Source organism: Puma concolor, chromosome C2 (assembly GCF_028749965.1).
Source record: "Puma concolor isolate L17-30 chromosome C2, mPumCon1.1.hap2, whole genome shotgun sequence".
Lineage (NCBI taxonomy): Eukaryota > Metazoa > Chordata > Mammalia > Carnivora > Felidae > Puma > Puma concolor.
The window spans coordinates 97,281,358-97,306,111 of NC_141675.1; the positions used below are offsets into that span (position 1 = coordinate 97,281,358).

At 36.5% G+C, this 24,754-nt stretch overlaps 1 protein-coding gene across 6 annotated transcripts in view; it reads left to right on the top strand.

Annotated features, from left to right (window-relative positions):
• The window catches only part of LSAMP (limbic system associated membrane protein), a 922,095-nt gene that overhangs the window by 320,060 nt on the left and 577,281 nt on the right, over positions 1 to 24,754 (top strand). The window lies entirely within an intron of this gene.

The window sequence follows — 24,754 nt, forward strand, 5'->3', positions numbered from 1 at the left end:
TTCTTTCATCCTAACTTCACTAGTTCTTTGTATTAGTTTGCTAGAGCTACCATAACAAAATACCATAGACTTAGGTGGCTTAAACAATTAAAATTTATTATCTAACAATTCTGGAAGTCCAAGATCAAGGTGTTGGCCCTTCCCTTATATAAGGATGCTAATCATATTAGTTTAAGAACCTGCTCTAAATGTCTCATTTTGAAATGATCACCTGTTTAAGGGTCTTGTCTCCAAAAATGATTACATTCTGATGTCCTGGATTAACCTATGGATTTTGATTCGACCAAATTAAACCTATAACAATGTATTTCCCTTAAGACCCCATGTTCCTCACATAACCCTTCTCCTCCTCTTCTCCAAATTCCTATGCCAATCCATAAAAAAATTCTTCATTCTTGACCTACAAGGAGGAAAACCCACCTTCCTTTTCCTTTGTTACTTCTTGGTCTCCCTTTTCTATGATAGATCTAGTGGGGTGGGTAGAGGGAACACAACCAAAGAGTTCTGAAAGCATGTTTTCCAGAAGATGAGTGTAATTCTCTCCTTGGAATGAATGCTTCCATCATTGTGGCTCAGATTACAACCAGTGTTGTAAATAACATTTTTCTTCTGACTACTCTATGTGTATCACATTCAGTCTTTTATTAAAACCATTTGCAGCATCTGTCTGCCTCAACCTATAGGTTGTAAGGTCTTTGTAGGCAGAGGCTATGTCTTATTTATGATTGTATTGCTCACAACCTCTGTCTGAAGACCTTTACATTATAGGATCTTTTTACTAGCTTTCTTCTTTATGCTCATGGAAAAGCTGGGGATTTCTTTCAATGTTAATGCACTTAATAAAATTATTTCTTCTTTAAAATTTTAGGCTAATCTTTCACACATTAGGTCTTGAGCTTTGTTTTTGAACTTGTCCTTACACCCTACCTATGTACTTCAATTAGTACAAATTACCTTGTACCAGATCCAGACTGTTTGTTTGTTAATCTCATAACTAGGTTTATCAAAAAGAAGCATTCTTTTCTGATGAAGTAAAATGCTAGTTTATTGGACATGAATTTATGTTTCATCTTTTAAAATGCTGTGTGTTTTTGAAATTTTATTTAGGGAGGATTTACAGCCAATTTTGGATTTTTCTTCAATTAAATCATATATATTCTGACACATATATCTCTGCACATATATACACACAGGTATGTATGTGTATCTACATGTGTATCTGTGTATATATGTATGTATAACTATACATGAATATTAGATAGTATTTTTAAGTTTATTTTGAGAGAGAGACAGAGAAAGAGACAGAGACAGAGACAATGAGCAAGGGAGGGGCACTGAGAGAGGGAGATAGAGGTTCTGAAAAGGGCTCTGAGCTGATAGCAGAGAACCTGAGGTGGGGCTGGAACTCACAAACCGTGAGATCATGACCTGAGCCAAAATTGGATACTTAGCCAACTGAGCCACACAGGCGCTCATATAAGTCTTAAGAATAAAAACAGAGTAATTGCAATTCTTATATTCTGAATTCTGTCTGTGATGATAAAGGCATTTGTCATTTCTCTGAAAAATAACTCCAGAATTAGAAGTACTGACCTCTCTTATAGTATGTCTTGATGCAACATTCAGTCACTAATTCTTCCTTTACCACATCATATTCATAGTAAATCATAACATAAGTGTTCAACATAATTGTAGACATTACTTTTCCTTTGGGTTGGAAGCTAAGAAACCTATTTGGCTGGAGTCAGTTTCTTCAAGCTAGCCATCTTTTAGGAAGTTTACAAAGTACATTCAAAGCCAGGTGTCTCCAAATACTGTCACTTAACCTTGGGCATGTTTTATTGAACAAATCTAAATTCCTTTTTCTTCAGGTGATCAGAATCTTTGTACAGAATCTGGATAATCACTGTCAAGTATGGAGATTAATTAGAACTTTTCACTTGATCTTTTTCTGTATTTAAACATATGTATGTCTTCTGACATACAAGTAAACTACATAGGTATTAACAAATGTGTTTTGGAGGGCTTATGGAAGTGTTAACAGTACTCCTGCGCTTCTCTTGGCAATTACCTTTTTTGGAGTTATGAGTGCAAGGTTTTTTTAAGTCCTGTTTCACTGTAGATTTGAATGGTGTTAACATATCAGGTGATGTTCACCACCTACTCTGTGCACAGCTGCCTTCAAGCATCGTGGTCATCCTTCCGAGCCTTTACCAGTGCTCTTCTCACACTATTAATTAAAAGAGAAATATTATTACAACATTTAAAAGAACCTATGAAGCAGCTAACATTTTCCATCCACCCGCATTTACCAGAAGCAGTTTTGCTCCCACTCACTCACCTACCACTCATGTCCTTCAATTAAGAGAATATTTGTTTGGACTTGCAGACCAGCATATTCAGAGATGGCATATAGTCACAGTCATTATGCCTGGAAGGAACATGTGGGGAAACAAAGATAAGAATAACGGTGAATAATTACTCTTGCTTGTAGGCAGTGGGTTTCATATGGAATAAAAAGAAAGACAAGAAAATGAATAAATGTACAAAGAGAAAGAAATACCCAGTTCAGGGATGAAGCAACTTAGGTCATAAAGAAGTGCATTTAATAGGAAGTAAGAAAATGAAAGGAATGTAAATATAAGATATATTTGCATCCTAATGCCTTAATAATGGACAGCTGCCTTATCCTTTTTTGTGTGTTTTATGAAGTATTTGGCACACACATACTACATGGCCAGCTTAAGAAATAGATTAGTGACACTATTTTGAAGATGGCAGTCAGTTGTGATTTCTCTAGTTTATGTGTATCTCTAGTCTCAGATACACATATTCAAAAAATGTAGGCCAAATCCATACCTTTGACTCTTCTCAATGAAAACTGCTATTGTATGGGTTGTTAATGTCTAATGTGTTGATTGGAAATATTTAGCAAGGTGTAGAGTAATTGTTTCAGTTAGAAGATATGCCAGCTGACTTATTCCCAAAGTCTGGCAAATCAAATCAATCCACACCTCCCCCATCACTCATCTTTTGTGAAGCCCCAGGCAGTGAAGATAGCAGGAAAGTGATTCGGGAGGAGAGGTGAAGTATGTGTGTGAGTGTGTGTGTGTATGAGTTTGTGTTTGATAAGGAAATTTTACAAAGATTATGATATGACAAAATCAATAGGTTTTTGGTTTTGGTATCTAGAATCATTCCCTGATCTCCTTATTAAGGCAACGTAGAGAGGAATACACTGAAAAGCACAGAATTGATCTTTTCTGAATTCCCAACACTTACTCAGTAAATGATTTTTTAAATCAATAAATGAAGAAATATGCATTACTTCTCAGGCACTTCCTCCATATTTCTTTGAGGGCTATATCCCTGGGACTTCTTTGGTCCTTTGAAACTTTTCATGTTCCTTAAAACTTTTGATTAACTTATATAAAAATATTTGTGGGGAGGATCTCGAATGACAGTTTAATGACATATGAATGGCTATATAAAGACACAAACAGTGATAAATAGTCTGAGTAGTTAATGCCAAAAACTGTTGTTGTGAATGTAAAAACACACTGATTCTCATTGCTTATCAATCCTGGTCTTCATTTTTATGAAAAGTTGGTAAGTCTTGGAAGGAGATACTTTTTTTTTTTTTTTTTAATTTTTTTTTTCAACGTTTATTTATTTTTGGGACAGAGAGAGACAGAGCATGAACGGGGGAGGGGCAGAGAGAGAGGGAGACACAGAATCGGAAACAGGCTCCAGGCTCCGAGCCATCAGCCCAGAGCCCGACGCGGGGCTCGAACTCACGGACCGCGAGATCGTGACCTGGCTGAAGTCGGACGCTTAACCGACTGTGCCACCCAGGCGCCCCAGGAGATACTTTTGATAGAAGTAAGGTATTGGCCTCAAGGAAATCCAGTCTCTCCTGGCCCATTTCACTAGAAAAATATAAATGTTTACTGCAAGTTAAGTGCAGTTTATTATCCAGGGTATTGTTTTGGAACTCATCATCCTAAAAATTAAACTGAGGACATTCTTGAGTTCCTGTATTCAAGCTCTTTTCCTTGGTGTTTTATTTTCCTAAGGGCTGAGTAGAACCCCCCCCCCCTCCAAAAAAAAAGCTGCTTAAGGTCACAGGCTGTTTATACAGTATACACAATATTTACACAGTATAGGTACGTAGAGCTGGGCTGACCTTTGATGACTATTCTGTGTTACCAAGATGATATGATTAGTATGATATAGTGTGATTCCATAGTGCTATATTGAAGAGAGGCCAAGTCTATGCCTTTATTGGTTTTGCCATTTGAAAAGCTTCAGTATCTTGATCCTATTTGTTTGAATCACACCAAAAATTTTTTATTATTTCAGCACCTAGTTATTCAAGGGAAAAGGATCTTTACACATATATAGATGGATTAATTAATTAAAAATATACATATAGTATAAATGTACCTCAGCTTAGAAGAGAGCTAAATTCAGAGTGATATATTTCATAGTCTGTGTTCTCAATGTTTAAAATATAGACTGACTGCTAGAACTGATACATGAATTTAGCAAAGTTGCAGGATACAAAATCAATGTACAAAAATCAGTTGCATTCTTATATACTAATAATGAAGCAACCGAAAGACAAATAAAGAAACTGATCCCATTCACAATTGCACCAAGAAGCATAAAATACCTAGGAATAAATCTAACCAAAGATGTACAAGATCTGTATGCTGAAAACTATACAAAGCTTATGAAGGAAATTGAAGAAGACATAAAGAAATGGAAAAACATTCCATGCTCATGGATTGGAAGAATAAATATTGTCAAAATGTCAATACTACCCAAAGCTATCTACACATTCAATGCAATCCCAATCAAAATTGCACGAGCATTCTTCTAAAAACTAGAACAAGCAATCCTAAAATTCATATGGAACCACAAAAGGCCCCGAATAGCCAAAGTAATTTTGAAGAAGAAGACCAAAGCAGGAGGCATCACAATCCCAGACTTTAGCCTCTACTACAAAGCTGTCATCATCAAGACAGCATGGTATTGGCACAAAAACAGACACATAGACCAATGGAATAGAATAGAAACCCCAGAACTAGACCCACAAACATATGGCTAACTAATCTTTGACAAAGCAGGAAAGACTATCCAATGGAAAAAAGACAGTCTCTTTAACAAATGGTGCTGGGAGAACTGGACAGCAACATGCAGAAGATTGAAACTAGACCACTTTCTCACACCATTCACAAAAAAAAACTCAAAATGGATAAAGGACCTGAATGTGAGACAGGAAACCATGAAAACCCTAGAGGAGAAAGCAGGAAAAGACCTCTGTGACCTCAGCCGTAGCAATGTCTTACTTGACACATCCCCAAAGGCAAGGGAATTAAAAGCAAAAATGAATTACTGGGACCTTATGAAGATAAAAAGCTTCTGCACAGCAAAGGAAACAGCCAACAAACTAAAAGGCAACCAACAGAATGGGAAAAGATATTTGCAAATGACATATCGGACAAAGGGCTAGTATCCAAAATCTATAAAGAGTTCACCAAACTCCACACCCGAAAAGCAAATAACCCAGTGAAGAAATGGGCAGAAAACATGAATAGACATTTCTCTAAAGAAGACATCCGGATGGCCAACAGGCACATGAAAAGATGTTCAGCGTCGCTCCTTATCAGGGAAATACAAATCAAAACCACACTCAGGTATCACCTCACGCCAGTCAGAGTGGCCAAAATGAACAAATCAGGAGACTATAGATGCTGGAGAGGATGTGGAGAAACAGGACCCCTCTTGCACTGTTGGTGGGAATGCAAATTGGTGCAGCCGCTCTGGAAAACAGTGTGGAGGTTCGTCAAAAAATTAAAAATAGACCTACCCTATGACCCAGCAATAGCACTGCTAGGAATTTACCCAAGGAATACAGGAGTACTGATGCATAGGGGCACTTGTACCCCAATGTTTATAGCAGCACTCTCAACAATAGCCAAATTATGGAAAGAGCCTAAATGTCCATCAACTGATGAATGGATAAAGAAATTGTGGTTCATATACACAACGGAATACTACGTGGCAATGAGAAAGAATGAAATATGGCCCTTTGTAGCAACGTGGATGGAACTGGAGAGTGTGATGCTAAGTGAAATAAGCCATACAGAGAAAGACAGATACCATATGGTTTCACTCTTATGTGGATCCTGAGAAACTAACAGAAACCCATGGGGGAGGGGAAGGAAAAAAAAAAAAAAAAAGAGGTTAGAGTGGAAGAGAGCCAAAGCATAAGAAGCTCTTAAAAACTGAGAACAAACTGAGGGTTGATGGGGGTGGGAGGGCGGGGAGGGTGGGTGATGGGTATTGAGGAGGGCACCTTTTGGGATGAGCACTGGGTGTTGCATGGAAACCAATTTGACAATAAACTTCATATACTGAAAAAATAAAATAAAATAAAATATAGACTGAATTTTATGATATTTAACACTAGTCAATATTAAACCCTCAAGTAAACCAAAATTTCTTGCATGGAAACTAGCTTTTCCTTCCTTTAATTTCATATGGCAAAAGCAATTTTATACATGGTAAAGATATCAAAGACAGGAAGATATTTAAATGTAGTCCAAAATTTATATCTGTACTACTTATTTGCATCCTACATAACTACAAAAATGATCTTTAGTGGAGAAGAATAATTACCAAATACATTATCCAAATTTATATTTGTTCTGTTAATAATTCTTAACTTTTTATTTGTACATATTACTATTTAAAAAATAATTAAACCAGTTATCACCTATCATTAAAGTATAATGTTTGAACATCTCACATTTTTATTTCATAGTAGGGACTTTGATTTAATTAACATTTGTATATAGAAACAGGTGTGCATAAGGACAGAATGTCTTTCATCTAATACATCATTCATATCAAAGTTTTAAAAACACAGTCCAACTGGTGAATTTATAATTGTATTCCAGTAATGAGCAAGCATATCTAATGAGCTTTTTTAAAAATTTCTTCCATCAGATGTAACTTGGCATAACAACGCTTTTCTTTCTAACAAATGTGAGGAGACCCTTAGACTTTTGTGCCATTCCCTCTCGTGTGTCTATGCAGTTGAGGTTAGTGCCTAATTCTCAAGGTGTCTAGACTGTTGCCATCCAACAGCTTCTCTGTATTCATATATCCTCACACATTAACTCACTACTGAAGTGTAATGAATGCCTACATTGAATGAAGGCCTACTTGAATGAAGGCCTACATTGACTGAAGGGATTTGGCTCGCCAGAATCCCTTTTCCTTTATTCCTGTAACAGCAACTAGCTTTTCCTTTGGGGAACTGCCATTCTTGCATTCCACCTGGTGCTATTTGGGTTGTCAACCATGAAGCCTTCTCTACCTTGATTAGGGCAACTAGACTGAATAGCTCTTCTAATTAGTTTTAATATGGATTATGCTCATGTGAGGATGGAAAGTGATTAGAACTCATGCATCTCTAAGATGAAAACTAAGTAATCTCTTAGTAAGTTCTTACATGTAAGCCTTCTGAGGTTTCCCTGGAGTTTTAGTTTATTAGGCTGTATGCATTCAACTATTTATTTATTTATTTATTTGATTCTGTGTCTTACCTTGTGAAGCCAGTCAACGCATTGGTTTTTTTCCTTATGTTAGTCTCTGTGGAAATTTTTTTTTTCCCAGTGAAGAACATGAACTGATATAAATTTTTCTTAGATTCTGTTTTCAGGGCTTATTTATTATTTATTATTATTAGCTTTGGAACAAGATAATTGGGCCCAATGGTTGTAAATCGTCCCTAAAATCCATGTAGGATATACATAAAATTGGCCTTAAAACAAACCATTCATTTTGTATGCTTGACCATCTCTTTGAGGATTGTTCTCTATATATGAACATTTTTTTTTTATTGTCTTATAATGTACTAGGTGAATTATGGTTTCAATCTCCTAGACCCAATCTTTTGAGAATGATTTAGTTACCACTGTGCATGATTTTGGATTATCTACATTAATCTTTACACCTATAGGTGTCATCTATTGTCAATATTTGGGATAATCCCAGGTATATTCATTGTCTTTTTTGAACTTGAAGAGACTTGAGTTCCATAAAGTCTTCAGTGATTTCACAAAAGATTCATATTTATCAAAGAAATTCTGATAATTTTTTTTCTCAGGGTAAATGTTGAAAATAATTACTATTTAATGAATATAACATTTTTTCCATTTAATTACATAGAGATTAATTAAATGAGTGAAACCTGCTTTTATCTTATTGTAAAATTATAGTTTTTTGCATTGATTTTTCAAAGTAATGTTGGGAGTCAGACCTAGTGATCTTGTTTGGCAATTTTATGATCTTGCTGTAAGGTTAAATAAGGTTAACTCTTGATTATGTCTATAATTATGAGAAACTGACTTCTAATGGGAAAAAAATTAAAAAGATATTTTCATATAGTAATTCTTAATCAGCAGGAATGCTAATTTTTTTTAAAGAGAAAATTATCTTAAAGGAAAATCCAAAGCAGAGTATGTGAATTTTCTTCTTGTCTCCTTATTGCAATTATTACTCACATCTTAAAATTCAGAATATATATGCACATATAAATGTGGAAATCAAATATATGTTCTGAGTCCAAGTTATCTTTATGTAGTATATTTCATTTTATAGAATCAATAGCTTAATAGAGTCAGCTACTTATTTGAATTAATATATAAAAGCAATTGTATATAATTATATAAGGACCAAGCAACATCGTTAGTGGAATGGTGGAGAATTAGTCATCCCATTTAGATGTCAGTGTTGTGTGCATTTATCCAATCTTCTGAGTATTCTCTTACTCAAGGAAATAGGACACATACGTGCACGTGCACACACACACACACACACACACACACACACACACACACGGCCCTTTTTCTGCAGCCTTAGACGTCTTGGATGGTTTTCTCCTTCTTCCCTTATGGAACTAGAAAACATTGGCGATGCCCCCCCCACCCCCCCCACCCCCCGTTTATCCTGGTTTCTATTTCCTTTGAGAATACATAGGTAGCAGATATATGTTAGTCTTTCCACTGACAGACTTAAAGTAACTTATCAGGAAATGCTGTGTTTACATGCGATGCCCAATTCAGCTTTAAAATTGAAGGATCTCTTCAGTCCCTCTGAGCTCTAAAATTTTTATGATTCCGTGATTCTGAGTACAAGAAAATATTTAAGCTCCCTCATTGCCACGGGAAAGCCACCAGAGCTGTGATTCTACAAATTCAGTGAAGACAAACGAAGAGTTTTGTTAATTGTCAAAGCCATGGCTCAGACAGTAGTAGAGACAGAAAAGCCTAGAATGGCTGCCTGGTGTTCAAGGTATTTCTAAGAAGGTGGTTTAAACAGGATACAGGCAGAGAAGTAAACAGCAAATAATTTGCATCGAAGTATCTGATCTTGGAAATGCCTGCTTTGGATTTTGATTTTGCGATGGTCTTAGAAAGGGTCAGGGATATGTGGCTGGAAGTGATAGGAGTATTCAGGATTTGTGTATGAAGATAAAACAAAAGTAATCATTCCATTTATTTCAATTTTTTCTGATCAGGGTTAAATGTATATGTTGGTGGTGAGTGGCTCTAGTTTCAAAGGTTAAAAGAAAAAGGTGAAAAGTTTTCTAACAGATCCTGATAATGTTCTCTTCAGCCAAATTCTATTAGTGATACTCTAGCTGTCAAGTACCAAAAACAAATAAACAAAAACACTCACACACACATTAAATGACATTGAATGGATATGCAGCTATCTCAGAAACTCTTCTACAATGATTTTCATGAAACTTTCTCTTAATTGAATCATTTAGTTAATAGATTCAAGTGACTATCTCCTGAAGTGGATCTAATAATGTATAATCAAGCGTTTGTGTGAATGTGCTTATACCTGTACACTTTAAGTGTACACAACTAAGGTATTCCATTATATTACAATATGATATGGAGAACAAATTATATAATTATATGACTATATATAAATTGTTATGTTATATATCTTCTCAATACTCATACGTAAACATTTTTCCTCTTTTCCCATTTTTGTTTTATCACTTGGTCAGATAGTAGCAGAAAGAATATACTATCCTAATTTCAGCTTAATTAATAAAGATTCATATAGAACAATTCAATTCAGTACAGAATTATACAGTATTCTCTACATGCACTGGATTATCCACGGAGCTGTGGGGAGACCAAATTAGGTGGGAAGACTTGATCCCTGCCTTCAAGGCGTGCACAGTCCTGTTAAGGAAATAAAACTTGTGAACTTGAAGCAATTAAATAACAATACCAAGCCAGTTCATAATACATTGTTACATTAAATATCATCAAGCACCATAATTATATGGTTCAAACTGTAACTCTTATAAGCAGAACTTGCCAGAGTTAATTGATCATTTTGAATAATTCAGCAAGAGTAAGGGCTATAATTTGTCTTTGTCTTAATTTTCCCAGTTAGGTCACCCAACCCTTTTTATCACTTAGTCATATTCCCAGGCATGTGACATTAGTAACCCTTATTTCCTCTTGGCTTGCCTGCAGCTGCATTTCTGTCTAGTGATCCTTATGTTTTCCCTTATGTATAATACTCAAATTGACTAGAGATTAGACTATAGCGAATCACTACCATCCAGCATGTATTCTGAACATTGAAACAAGCAGAGATGACTCTGAGGGTACAGATTCCAGCTGAATGAGTTTTGAAAGAAGGTGAACAGTACTTGTGTTCTTAATCAGATTGGATATGAAATTCAAATCATGTCAAAAAAAAAAAAAGTAAGCTCTTCTGTGTACAGGAAACTAATGACGAAGGGGAAAAACTTAACATCTATGAACTTAGGACAGGATCTGAGCCATTCCACATTAGGGCCAATAACCTAAGTACCCTAAGAGATCCCAAAAAGTCCTTTTACTGCATTATATAATATAGGAAAATAATTGATGCTTGTTGGAATGGAATACAAGTGAATTAAATAAGTGTTTGATGTATTTTATAATTAGTTACAGGAAAAACTGTTAAAATGAAAGCATGTTTTAGAGATTAAAGAGATAGCTTTCAGTTATTTGAACGTTTTAGTTTGAAGCACAGCGAATTTTCTGGAGAGAACAATGTAAAGCCACCATTACCCCATCTGTAGCTAACAGACTATTTCCATATTAGAGCTCAAAACTTGAAAGGAGATTTATTTAATAATGCATCGTTAGTCTCAGAACTGTCTCTAGTTGACACGTAAACAAGGCTGTTTTGCGTTTTCTCACCCCTATTTCCACCTGTAACTTCTTGTTACTCTTCAGATTCTCTTTATACTGTTCCCTATGTGAGGTCCCTTATTCCCTACTAAAATTCTACCATTCCAGTTGGCCTCCACTGGCAAGTTCCAGACATTGGATCTGTCTCTTTTTCTTTTCCATCCCAGCTCTCTCTTCATATACATCTCAGAACTCGCATGCCTTGATAACCAATTGCACATTAATGTTGCAGAGGTATTCATGGAATGATGTGTGGTTTTTAAAGTATCCTTTCAGTTGACAATTTACCTTAGTGGTGGAAATGTCAGAGAACTCAGGCTGTATTTCCTGCTTAAATACCAGGAGTAGATGTCTGCTTCTATTTCTACATACGGTGAAGCCTGATTAACCTTGTAGCCCAATTACAGAGCTGATGAAAAATCGTGTCACAACATCTGAAGCTAAAATTACCTCTGACATCATTAGCCACATTTTCACACACTGGTACCTGATAGAAGATAATATTTGCACGTGGCTGATATTGATTTATTTAAATATGGAGCTAGTTGGTGTTTGTCTCTGAGAAGAAATATGGTAACACCTTTGGCTTCTAGTTAATACTGTTCTTAAACATTTCAAGAGTTTCAAATGTATTTACTCAAATTATGTGTAAGCCAGAATAGCCAGGTTGAAGGGACTGTGACTGTATCACAATAACATCTTTCCCATTTTCAACAGCAGTCTAGATAAACAGACAACAACTTTGGGGGCTATGTTTTTATTTATTTAATTAGTTCATCACCACCATTTAGTCTGTAGTTGGAGTATTCTTCTAATCATTAGAAAGAGTGTTTAGTCCAGGCTGACATGTTCTGACCTTATTCAGTTGAGAAAGAACATAATTACAAATAGTGTGAGAGCTAAGGATGGGTGGCTACATATGTGAATATGCTGCTGACTCTGGAAAATTCTTCAGAATCCTTTCCTAACATAGCAAAGGCCAACCCTCTCTGCAATTTCCCTGTCAGATGCTGAAGCCGTCTTTCTATTATTCAGGGATTGATGCTGCTGAAGTGTTCTCATTATTTTTCTTCTCCCTTCAGATGTTTAGCTTTTGATCATTTTTTGTTGTTGTTTAACAGCATGTCCAATGGAAAGTAGGGTGTAGGCAAGAGACAAAGGCAAAATTCAAACAAATCTGTTGTATTGCGTGTAGGGCACAGCAGGTATGCTGCCTTCGTTGTCAACAATGCAGTCCTTATATTCTCCTCCCCCAGACCCAAACTCCACATCCCTCCTTCCTTTATGCAGACTGTTTGAAGAGTCTCAGTCAGTCTTTAGTTATAAGAGGAAACTTCTTTGCAAAAAATACTGAGCTAAATCTACACCCACAAACCATACAGATAAGGCAGCATAGAATACGTAACGCATTAATAAAAACTTTTGTTTCTTTAACCAACATCTAACCTCTGTAGGCCTCAGTTTCCTTATCTGCCAAGCCCTGGAGAGTACTTAAGTGATACAAAGACATAAATAATATTTCAGGTCCACCAGTATTTACTGAGCACCAACTATGTGCTTTGAAAGGAAATTTATTAATCTGATTTTTGGTGATTTTTTACTTACTTACTGTTTTTACTTATTTACTGTAATTATCTTAATCAGTTATTTTAATGTCAAAAATAACATTTGCACCAATAAAAATGTATAAAGAAGACAATAATAGCCTCATTAATTTTGTTTCCTTCCAATCTCTATCTTCCCTGAGATATTTAACTATATCACCTTGGTATATTCTCCTTTTTACATTCCTTCATGTTCATAAAAACATATAAATACATGCACATGTTCAGAAAACATAGAAGTATACTTTACCATTTTACCTATCCTAGGAGTCTGCTTTATTATAATTAGTCTTTTTTTTTTCCCCTGAGAGACCTGTCCTGACTACCCCATTTAAAGTTTTGATCCCACCAACCACCATTACCGCCTCAGGTATTCTCTATGTGCAACTGTACTACTTAATGTGTTTTTCTTCTATATCACTTACTACTATTGGATATACTGTATATTTTACTTCTTTATTTGTTTTTTTTTTGTGGGTCCCTGACACTTAGCATATAACCTCCTTGAGGGCCAAATTTTGTGTCTTGTTTTTTTTTTTTTTCAACGTTTATTTATTTTTGGGACAGAGAGAGACAGAGCATGAACGGGGGAGGGGCAGAGAGAGAGGGAGACACAGAATCGGAAACAGGCTCCAGGCTCTGAGCCATCAGCCCAGAGCCTGATGCGGGGCTGGAACTCACGGACTGCGAGATCGTGACCTGGCTGAAGTCGGACGCTTAACGGACTGCGCCACCCAGGCGCCCCATGTGTCTGTTTTTATTATTACTGTTATTCAGTGCTATAGTACTATTTGATAGTATTAGTATAGTATTCAGTGCATCCTAATTGTAGGATGAATATAAATATAAATAAAGAGAGCATTTCTTTGGGGATGGTAATTTTGCATTTTAAAATTGGAATAATGAAATGCCTGGATGGCTCAGACGGTTAAGCGTCAGACTCTTGATTTTGGCTCAGGTCATGATCTCATGGTTTGTGGGATCGGATCGAGCACCGAGTAGGGGTCTGAGCTGAAAGCCCAGAGCTTTCTTGGGATTCTCTCTCTCCCTTTCTCTCTACTTCTTCCCTGTTCACTCTCGCTCTTTCTCTTTCAAAGTAAATAAATGAAAAACAAGTGGGATGATACTGATCGAATAAGGTCTGCAATTTGCTTTTTGTGCTGAGCAATCCAGGAAAGACAATAAATACATAACTAACTCACTTAAAGTTTTTCTAATGTATATAATATTCCACAGTACTATATTGTGGATTGTACAGTATATGTAACCTTTCTCATATCAATGAATATAGAGTTTTTACATTGTTAAATAATTTATTATCAATATTCTCCAATATTATCTTTATGAAAGCTGGTCTTTTCACTTGTAATGCATAATAGTAACAGCTAAGTTATTGATTGCTTTTAGACTTGAACTTTTCTGAGCCTGTTACTTGCATCTATTGATTTACTTTTTCCCACCATCCTGTACAATAGGTTTAGTTTTTATCTCTATACAGTGGACACAATGGAGGGGACTGAGATACAGGGAGTTACTTGCCCAAAGCCATACTTCTGCTAAGAGGTTGAGCTAAGATTCAGACCTTAGCAGTCTGCATCCAGAACCTGCTCTCTTAACCATTATGCTGATTACAAAAGTTGGATGGGTGTGTTAAAAGTAAACATGTTTTAAATGTAATAGTTATTACCAATTAATTGCCAAACATGTTTTAGAGTTCATACTGTCACAGGAAATGTGTCTGTTTCCCTTTATCCTCATCAATAAATTTTTGTTTTCATGTCATTTTATTAATTTTTAAAATTTTACAGAAGTAATGGATTAAAAGAAAAGCTTTTGAAAATACCTTCTAGTGGTTAGGAATGAATACTGGTTTGGTTATATTGTTCTTCTAGTGAAACTGCCTGCAGCAAATGCTTTCAATGGAATGGGAGTGAAGGCTAATTGCTACTGGTTACACAGTTACGTACCTTTAATTTACTACTAGGGATACAGGGATTAGGGAATTCCTATTCCTAGCAACAGAGCTATTTCTAACTGCCACTGCCCTTTCCTTTACATAGGATAGGAAGAACCAAACCTTGAATGTCAGGTGCCTTATTAAACAGAAATGAAGTTTAACACATGGCAGTTGAGTCATAATGCTAAGTATACTTGGGCTGTTGGTGTGTTGGTACTGGACTAGGGATTAACTTAGTCCACCACTGAGAAGTTTCCAGGAATGGAATTTGGCTGAATTTATTCTAACTGGGATCAAATTCATTTTATTCATGCATGAAGAGAATATGATCCTTTAGTAAATGGTTTATAGTATAAACAATGGACTATAAATGAGAAATGAAATAAAATGTATTCACTTGTCATATTGTCGACTTATTATGAGAAGTTTCTGTCCTTTGAGTAACAATATAATTTTTTCAAACTGTGAAACTTTTGAGAATGCACAGCGTGCTACCAATAATTATTCTGGGTAATAGGTTTACACCAAGAACATTTCTATGTAAGCTGAGATGTAATGACCATTCTACATATCCCAGACTTGCATTGTTTACTTTTCTTACATATATGCTTCAAAGTCTGCTTATGAAAAATATTGTAAAAGTGATGGACAGTAGCATTTTCCATCTCATTTACTTCATATCTGCCATTTTCTGTCCCTCTTTCCTTCTCCCATTTCTTATTTTTCCATCTTTCCGCAATGCCATATTCCTCCATCCTCAAAATACAGTGTTTCATCTTCTAATTGTTAAGATTATAAATGGGAGACTAAGACCTGAAGTCTGCCATGAGTTGCTTGGGTTCTAGTATGAATGGAAGATGGAGCAATGACTTGTTCTCTTGGTTTGGACTTTGCTTGTCCTTTTTGTACTGTGTCACCACCTGAAATTTCTTTTTTTTTTTAAGGTTATTTATTCATGAGAGAGACAGCACGAGTGGGGGAGGGGCGATAGAGAGGGAGACACAGAATCCGAAGCAGGCTGCAGACTCTGAACTGTCAGCACAGAGCCTGACGTGGGGCTTGAATTCACAAACCTCAAGATCATGCCCTGAGCTAAATTTGGATGCTTAACTGACTGAGCCACCCAGGCACCCCTCTACTACCTTCAATTTTTATTCATATATCCATTGTTTACATTATTTCTATAATAGAAAAATTTCTAATCCATGCAAATAAACATATCCCAATATTTTAAAGGCAGAGAGAAAGAGACAGACAGAGACAGAGATAGGCAGAGAGAGAGAGAAAGAGGGAGAAAGAGACTGAAATATATAATGAAAAGGAGAAAGGGTGAAAGGGTATCCTGAATAAAAGGGATCAAATACTTCATCTATAGTTAGTGTCTATTCTCTGGACACAAATTGTTACTGCCTATGTTAACTTCCACCTAAATGAATCTGCCTATAAGCCTAAAGAGAGCCAGTATTTGTTTTCTCAAACAATTAGTTGTCTGACATACCAACTGTGAAAATGTTTCTTCAAGTTAAGGGCAAGCTTAGGGAAGAAGAGGCAAGTTCTATATACAACATCCGAAGATTGGCCTTCATTATCAGAGCTCATTTCATGAAGAATGAATAGAAGGAAAAACTGTTCTTACCGTGACTTTGTTCTATCTTGTGTGTATAAAATTATCAGCACTTTAGTGTTCAGTGCATAGCTCTAAACAAAATTAGAAATTGTATTTATCCTGGGACATCTGGGTGGCTCAGTCAGTTGGGCGTTCGACTTCGGCTCAGGTCATGATCTCGCAGTTCATGAGTTCAAGCCCCATATCCAGCTCTCAGATTCTGTGTCTCCCTATCTCTCTGCCCCTCCCCCACTCAAACTCTGTGTCTGTGTCTCTCTGAAAAATAAATAAACATTAAAAATTTTTTTAAGGGGCGCCTGGGTGGCGCAGTCGGTTAAGTGTCCGACTTCAACCAGGTCACGATCTCACGGTCCGTGAGTTCGAGCCCCGCGTCGGGCTCTGGGCTGATGGCTCAGAGCCTGGAGCCTGTTTCCGATTCTGTGTCTCCCTCTCTCTCTGCCCCTCCCCCGTTCATGCTCTGTCTCTCTCTGTCCCAAAAATAAATAAACGTTGAAAAAAAAAAAAATTAAAAAAAAAATTTTTTTTTAAATAGAAAATGTACTTATATCCTGTATTATTCTAGAAGTAGTCTGGATTGTACCTTCCTTTGTGGAAAGCTGATTTTCTGTGTCATAGTTTCAACATAAATTAAGAGCATCACTTGGCTATTTTTCAAAACTGTATATAAATCAATTATCCTTATTAGTTTTCTTATCACATTCAGGAGCTGATCTTGGGTATACAGGGACTTTTTATATACCTTAATCTACTCTGGTGAGTAAAATGAACATATAGATTTAAAAGTATTTGGAATGGGGAACCTAGGTGGCTCAATGAGTTAAGTTCCAACTCTTGATTTCAGCTCAGGTCATGATCTCACGGTTCATGAGTTCGAGCCCCATGTTGGGATCTGCACTGAGAGTGAGGGGCCTGGTTGAGATTCTTTCTCTGCCTGTCTCTTTGCTCCTACCCTGCTCTCTCTCTTTCTTGTGGTAAAAATAAACAAACAAACAAACAAACTAACTAACTAAAAAACTTTTAAAAAAATAAAAGTATTGTGAAAGAAAGAGATACTTGAGAATGCATTAGGAGACTACTGTTGTAGGATATGTGTACAACCAAAACCAATACATATTAGGTACTTAATGAATGTCTGTTGAATGAATAAATTCCCAGACATGCCTGAAATACCTCTGTGACATGTGTTAACACATATAACCTCTCTGGTTCTCACTATCCTCCTCTGCAGAATGAAGGTGTTGGACGATCATTTGGAAGGATCATTTAAGCCCTAAAATTGTGTGATTCATAATGATTATTAATAAAAATCAAATAATAGTGGAAACTATCTCCAAAGGCCCACAGATATTCATGCAAACTATAGACAGTTACTAGAACTCTATTAAGATGTAACTAACCCTTAGGAAATAATCTATTCTGTTTTTTTTGGGTGGGGGGATCTCATTTGGCATACATGTGCTCATAAAATTTTAAAATCATTAATAGAAACATCTAACAATGCAAAGTAGTATCTATCTCCATGAAATGCTTATCTATGGAGATATGGTTATTTTCAATTAAAAGGTAATTTTCTTTTTGAAAAATTTTGGCTAAGGTTCCAGAGTCTAACCCTACTAGGGTGTGTATTAATTTTTATAATATACTCAGATTTTTATTTTTATTTTTAATTTTTTGAATTGTATATTTTTAATTTACATCCAAGTTAGTTAGCATATAGTGCAACAATGATTTTAGGAATAGATTCCATAATGCCCCTTACCCATTTAGCCCATCCCCCCTCCCACAACCCCTCCAGTAACCTTCTGTTTGTTCTCCATATAAGAGTCTCTTATATACTTTCCTCTTATCACCACTTTTGCTGTGTTCCAGAGGTTTTGGGTTGTGGGGTTATCATTTTCATTGGCTTCCATGTATTTTTTAAAGTCGTCTTTAACTTCTTGGTTACCCCATTCATTCTTTAGTAGGACGGTCTTTAGTTTCCACTATTTATTACCTTTCCAAATTTTTTCTTGTGGTTGATTTCAAGTTTCATAGTATTGTGGTCTGAAAATATGCACGAGATGATCTGATCTTCCTTTACTTGTTGAGGGCTGATTTGTGTCCCAGTATGTGGATTATTCTGGAGAATGTGCATTGCAGAAGAATTATATTCTGCTGCTTTAGGATGAAATGTTCTGAATATATCTCTTAAGTCCATCTGGTTCAGTGTGCCATTCAAAGCCAGTTTCCTTGTTGATTTTCTGATTAGATGATCTGTCCATTGTTGTAAGTGGGGTGTTGAAGTCCGCCACTATTATGGTATTACTATCGATGAGTTTCTTTACGTTTGTGATTAATTGATTTATATATTTGGGTGCTGCCACATTTGGAGCATTAATGTTCACAATTGTTAGGTCTTAGTGGATAGACCTGTTAATTATGATATAATGCCCTTCTTCATCTCTCGATACAGTCTGTATTTAAAGTCTAGATTGCCTGATATAAATATGGCTACTCTGGCTTTCTTTTGTTGACCTTTAGCATGATAAATGGTTCTCCATCCCCTTACTTTCAATCTGTAGGTGTCTTTAGGTCTAACGTGGATCTCTTGTAAGCAGTGTATAGATGGAAATTCTTTTCTTATCCATTCTGTTATCCTATGTCTTTTGATTGGAACATTTGGTTTATTGACGTTTAGAATGAGTACTGAAAGATATGAATTTATTGCCATGATGTTACTTGTAGAGTTGGAGTTTCTGGTGGTGTTCTCTGGTCCTTTCTAGTCTTTGTGCTTTTGGTATGTATGTATGTATGTATGTATGTATGTATGTATGTATGTGTTTTTCATCTTTTCTCCCCTCAGAGAGTCCCCCTTAAAATTTCTTGCAGGGCTGGTTTGGTGGTCACAAACCCCTTTAATTTTTGTTTGCCTGGGAAACTTATAATCTCTCTTTCTATTTTTAATGATAGTCTTGCTGAATAAAGACTTCTTTGCTTTATAGTTTTCCAATTCAGCACATTGAATATATGCTGCCACTCCTTTCTTGTCTGCCAAGTTTCTGTGGATAGGTCTGCTGCAAACCAGATCTGTCTTCTCTTGTAGGTTAAGGACTTTTTCTTCTTGCTGCTTTCATGAGTCTCTCCTTGAGTATTTTGTGAATTTGATAATGATATGCTTTGTTGATTTTCGATTTTTGTTGAATCTAATGGAAGTCCTCTGTGCTTCCTGGTTTTTGATGTCTGTGTCTTTCCCCAGGTTAGGAAAGTTTTTTGCTATGATTTGCTCACATAACCCTTCTACCCCAATTTGTCTCTCTTTCTCTTCTGGGACCCTTATGATTCTGATGTTGTTCCTTTTCAATGAGTCACGGAGTTCTTTAATTCTTAAATCGTGCTCTTTTGCCTTAGTCTCCCTCTTTTTTTCTGCTTCATTTTTCTCCATATGTTTGTCCTCTGTATCACTGATTCTCTGTTCTGCCTCATCCATCCTTGCTGCCGCGGCATCCATTCAAGATTACAGCTCACTTATAGCATTTTTTATTTCACCTTGACTAGCTTTTACTTCTTTTATCGTAACAGAAAGGGATTCTAATATATTTTCGACTCCAGCTAGTATTCTTATTATTGTGATTCTAAATTCTGATGCAGACATCTTGCTTGTATCTGAGTTGGTTAAGTTCCTGGCTATCCATTCTTTCTGCTCTTTCTTTTGGAGTGAGTTCCTTTGTTTTGTCATTTTGAAGGGAGAAAAGGAAATAATGAGGTCAAAAATTAAAATTAAAAAATTAAAAACAACACACACACACACACACACACACACACACACACATCAAATAAATTATGATAGATCCTAGGTGTTTTTTGGTCTGGGTGTTGAAAGGGGCTTGATAGATTAGAGAAAAAGGGGAAAGAAAGAAAAAAAAGGAAATCATTTGAAAATTTGAAAAAGTGAATTCACTGAAATAGAATAAAATGAAATGGTGGAAGTTAGATAGAAGTTGAAAAATTTACACAGAAGCAAAAAATATCAGAGAATAAAAATTAAATCAACATATTTTAATAAAAATTGAAAATAATTTTTTTTCTCTTTCTGTAGTCAAGAAAAAGAAAATAATTGAAAAAGAGGGGAAAAAAAAGAAAATTGAATAGATGGACCAGCAAACAGACTGATATATGATTGACATTACTTTGTTGTCTCCTAGAAGTCAATCTATGAAGTGCTTTATACTCTGTAAACTAACCAGGCAGAGAGATTTATGTTCCCAAAGAGCGAGGTTGGACTAGTTGGGTGGCGCTTAGTGTAAAGACTCTGTTCTCCACTATTTGGCACTGCTTAGCTTACTGGGGTGGATTGTTGTGCTTATAGGTGTGTATGTGCATGCATGGAAGTGGTGGAAATGGTGTCACACAGCTAGCCAGTCTCTAGTATTGGAACTCTTTTCTCCCCAAGCAACAATTGCACACCTGTCCTTTGTCTTCCACTTCCATCCACTGCCCGCTTTCACACTGTCCATGATTAAGCCCGAAGTAGCACTTCCCTCCTGAGTTTTATTTCAGATGCGGCTGTTTTTCCCAAATCCCTTATTTTTGAGGGACTTTGAACTTCTGCCCCTCTGCAGGAGTTCTCACTGAGCAGTGGCTGGGTGCTGGCCACACCCAGAAACTTTCATGGTACCGTGCTGCTGTCGACACCCAGAGACTGCAGCTTGGTGCCAGCCTGCCCCATAAAAAGATCATGCAATCATGTAGCAGCAGCATTTCAGGGATTATGGAAAATCCCAAAACACATCTGGCACCAGGCTTCACCCCCATTGACCCTGTTCCAGCTCCAGCAAATGTGGTTGTTCTCCAGGGTCCACTGGGGCCTTTGCCTATTGGGGAGCCACACAGCCTATACCAGATATCCTCCCAGCAGGGAAACTTCCTCTCCTTATGTGGCCCAAAGACCCTCAGACTTCACTCTGCTCCTGGGGATTCGCCCTTCCCTCCAGAGCACCACCAGGAGTTTCAGACTCTGTGCTCCCCTGTTTATAGAGTCTTAATGGAATTTAAACCCTGTCCTTTTTCCTTTTTCCCTTTTTAGCTCATTTTCTGCAGCTATTTACACTTCTCCACTTTCTCTCCAGCTGATTTTGGGGGGGTTGGTGCTTTTCCCATTTTCTCTCCCCCAACATCTACCCCCCAATCTCGGTCCTCTTTCCACAACCAAAAATACCTCCCTGCCCTCTGGAGCTTCTCTCCCCCAGTTTACCTCTCTGTGCCATGTACCTGCTGAGTTCTGTGGTTCAGGTTGTGCAGATTGTTGTGTTAATCCTGAGATCAGTTTTCTAGGTTTTCAGGATTATTTAGTGTTGGTTTGGCTAAACACTGGACACGAGACACAAAAAAAACTTCCATGCTGTTCTGCCATCTTGGCTCCTTCCCCAGACCTTTTAATTCATAGAACATTTCCTGGTTTCTCCCTTCATTTCACTTCAAAATTCATTCTTCCTTTTGATTATGTACATGGCATATCATAATTATTTATTCACCATGTATGATATGCATAGTAAAGGAACACTTCAGTAGGAAGCAATTAGTAGTTATTACTATCCCCAATTCTGTTTCTTCCTTCTCTGTTTTATTTTGCTTTTTCATCACATAGTTATACTAGCTCCTTCAGGCTCAGTCGTGGATCAGCATCTGACCATTACCATGCCTCTTTTTAGAGAACACTCTCTGGTTTTCCTGGGCTAGGTACTTATGTGTTAACAAAACACTATTTCTTCTCCCTTGGATCAATCAAAGGAGAAAAAATAAATTAAATAGAAAAGAATTTCTGAAAGGTAACATTATTTAGAAATGTTGGGTGGGCGATAAAGATCTAAAACTAAAATTATGGAAATTAATGAAATTGTGAGCATAGTATTATTATGCAGTGTAACTGAATATCCATCCCAGTTTGCCTGTTCCTTCAGGTCACAGGAGACATCCCATTTCAATGATTGTCATTCACATAAGGTAGTTATTTCTCTGTTCATTTACAGAAAAGAGAAGATTGATGTACCCTGAATCTTGAACCTTGAGGCAGGTGTCTATTTATTCTCATTTCTCCAGGTGACCCCTGCTCTGATGGTTGACAGTCCTGCAGAATTCTAATTTCTTCAATTTTACAATGATAAAAATTACTTCATATCTATAGTAATAATGATGGTGACAACAATAGTATTAGGAGGTCGATCTCTCAAAAGTGGTTGATCCCTTTCATAGCTACATATTTCTCTTAATAAATCCCATCCTTCTCCATATTTTCATGTATTGGCTGCTTTTTTTTTTTTATTGGTATGAGTTAGTTTTAAATAATCTTACCTCTTCAAACAGAGCAGGCAGATAGATGGTAGTCTCCATTCGAGGAAAGACCGTGCCTATGGTTTTATCCATAGTACTTGGTACAGTGCTGAGCACACAATTTTGTGTTAAGTAGATATCTGTTGAACAAATAAAATACATACATACATGTGTGAACACACACAGATATAGGTATCACAATCTCTTTGCTTATAGCCTTAAAGAAATTAAACCAAGTTTCAAGGAAGGCCTACAGTGAATGATATACAAATCAAAGAATGAGTTCTAAGTTGCTTTTAAGGAACTCTATTTATGTCTTGTCATTGTTTCTCTGCTGGAAACTTGAGAGTTAGCTAGAGTTGGCTTAGAATGTTGATTGCTAAACTGACTATATAAATATTTATCCTTCTAGTTTCTTCTTTAACATCAAGATAATACTTGTCTCTTAGAGCTGTATATAGGTTACATGTGCTTATGAAGCCCTTGACACATTTTACTTCTAGATAAACAGTCATTATTCAATTTCATGAAATTTAAATTTGGAGTCATCTGGGGTGGATTTTATAGATGTTAGCATTAGATGCGTTTCACATGTGACAATTATAGGAGGTGGAATGGAAGAGGCTGGAGGTAGAGGTTTCTTTAGTAAATATGGTATGGTTAATTTAGGTTTATAGGTATAGTAATCTTCTCTGTCAAAGGGTTTCTTAAATCTCTCTGCAAGTCTATAATGAGTTGCAGTATGTTTCCCCCTGTACTCCACTTTGGGTATCAATCAGTTATACTTTGCTTTTGGACTTATCTTCTCCCACAAGTCATATGTGACTGGGGGAATTCTGGGTTGTTTGGTTTTCCTTTTATAGTTTTACAATCTTTCTTTCACTCAAATCTTTATACATGTCTCTTGTCTGTTATCTGTGAAATCACAGATGACTTGGACAAAATGTGCAGTGCACTTATGGCCAAATACTCCTAGCCAATCCATGTGGCAAAACTACCTGACATTGGGGCACCTGGGTTGAACATCCAACTTCGGCTCAGCTCATGATCTCTCGGCTCATGAGTTTGAGCCCCGCGTTGGGCTCTGTACTGACAGCTCAGTCTGGACCCTGCTTCAGATTCTTTGTCTCCCTCTTTCTCTCTGCCCCTCCCCTGCTCATGCTCTGTCTCTAAAAGAAGTAAACATTAAAAAAATTAAAAAAAAAAAAAAACCCTACCAGGCATTGAATGCAGGATGGTGGTACCATTAGTTAAATGTGGTCACAGGATCCTCTAATTTTTGTTTGTTTATCGACATGATGAGGTTATCTTTCTATAGTTCAAATCCTTGTAGTTTTTGAAATGTTACTTTGTTGCACATCTATTACTTATTTTCATACGTTATATAGTATATATACTACATATAGTGTATAATACAATGTATTATGTAAATTCTTACTCACTCATGAATAGTAAATTTACACTCTCATAGTGTCTATACAGTGATGCTATAATTTAAAACTATGCAAGTTTATTTGGAGAAATCAGATGAATGAATAATCCCTAGCTATGTACAGTTGAAACCAAAACAGACTCTACAGGCTTGCTAAGTTTGCCTATCTCTGTATTTCAGTGTGACCTGCATCCTGTCTTTGACTTCTGTGGTGTTGACTTAGGCTGCACCTCTTGGAAGCTGAACTAATTTATGAGACATGGCTAAAACAGCTTTTGTGTTTGGCTACTAATAATCAACACAGAGAGCCATGCTATCGGTAAACCCTGAGTGACCTGAATCTATCATAAAGACTGCCTTTGGCCAACAGAACAGGCCATTTTATACATAGCACAATATATTTTACTGACCGTGTTTGGCTAAACTGGCTGCCTTAGGTGACTATCTTTGTTTCCATTAAAGCACTTGTATTAGGAAATTACCTGAAACCTAAGAAGCTATTTTCTTTACTATTAGAATATAAATAACAAGTGGACCCTG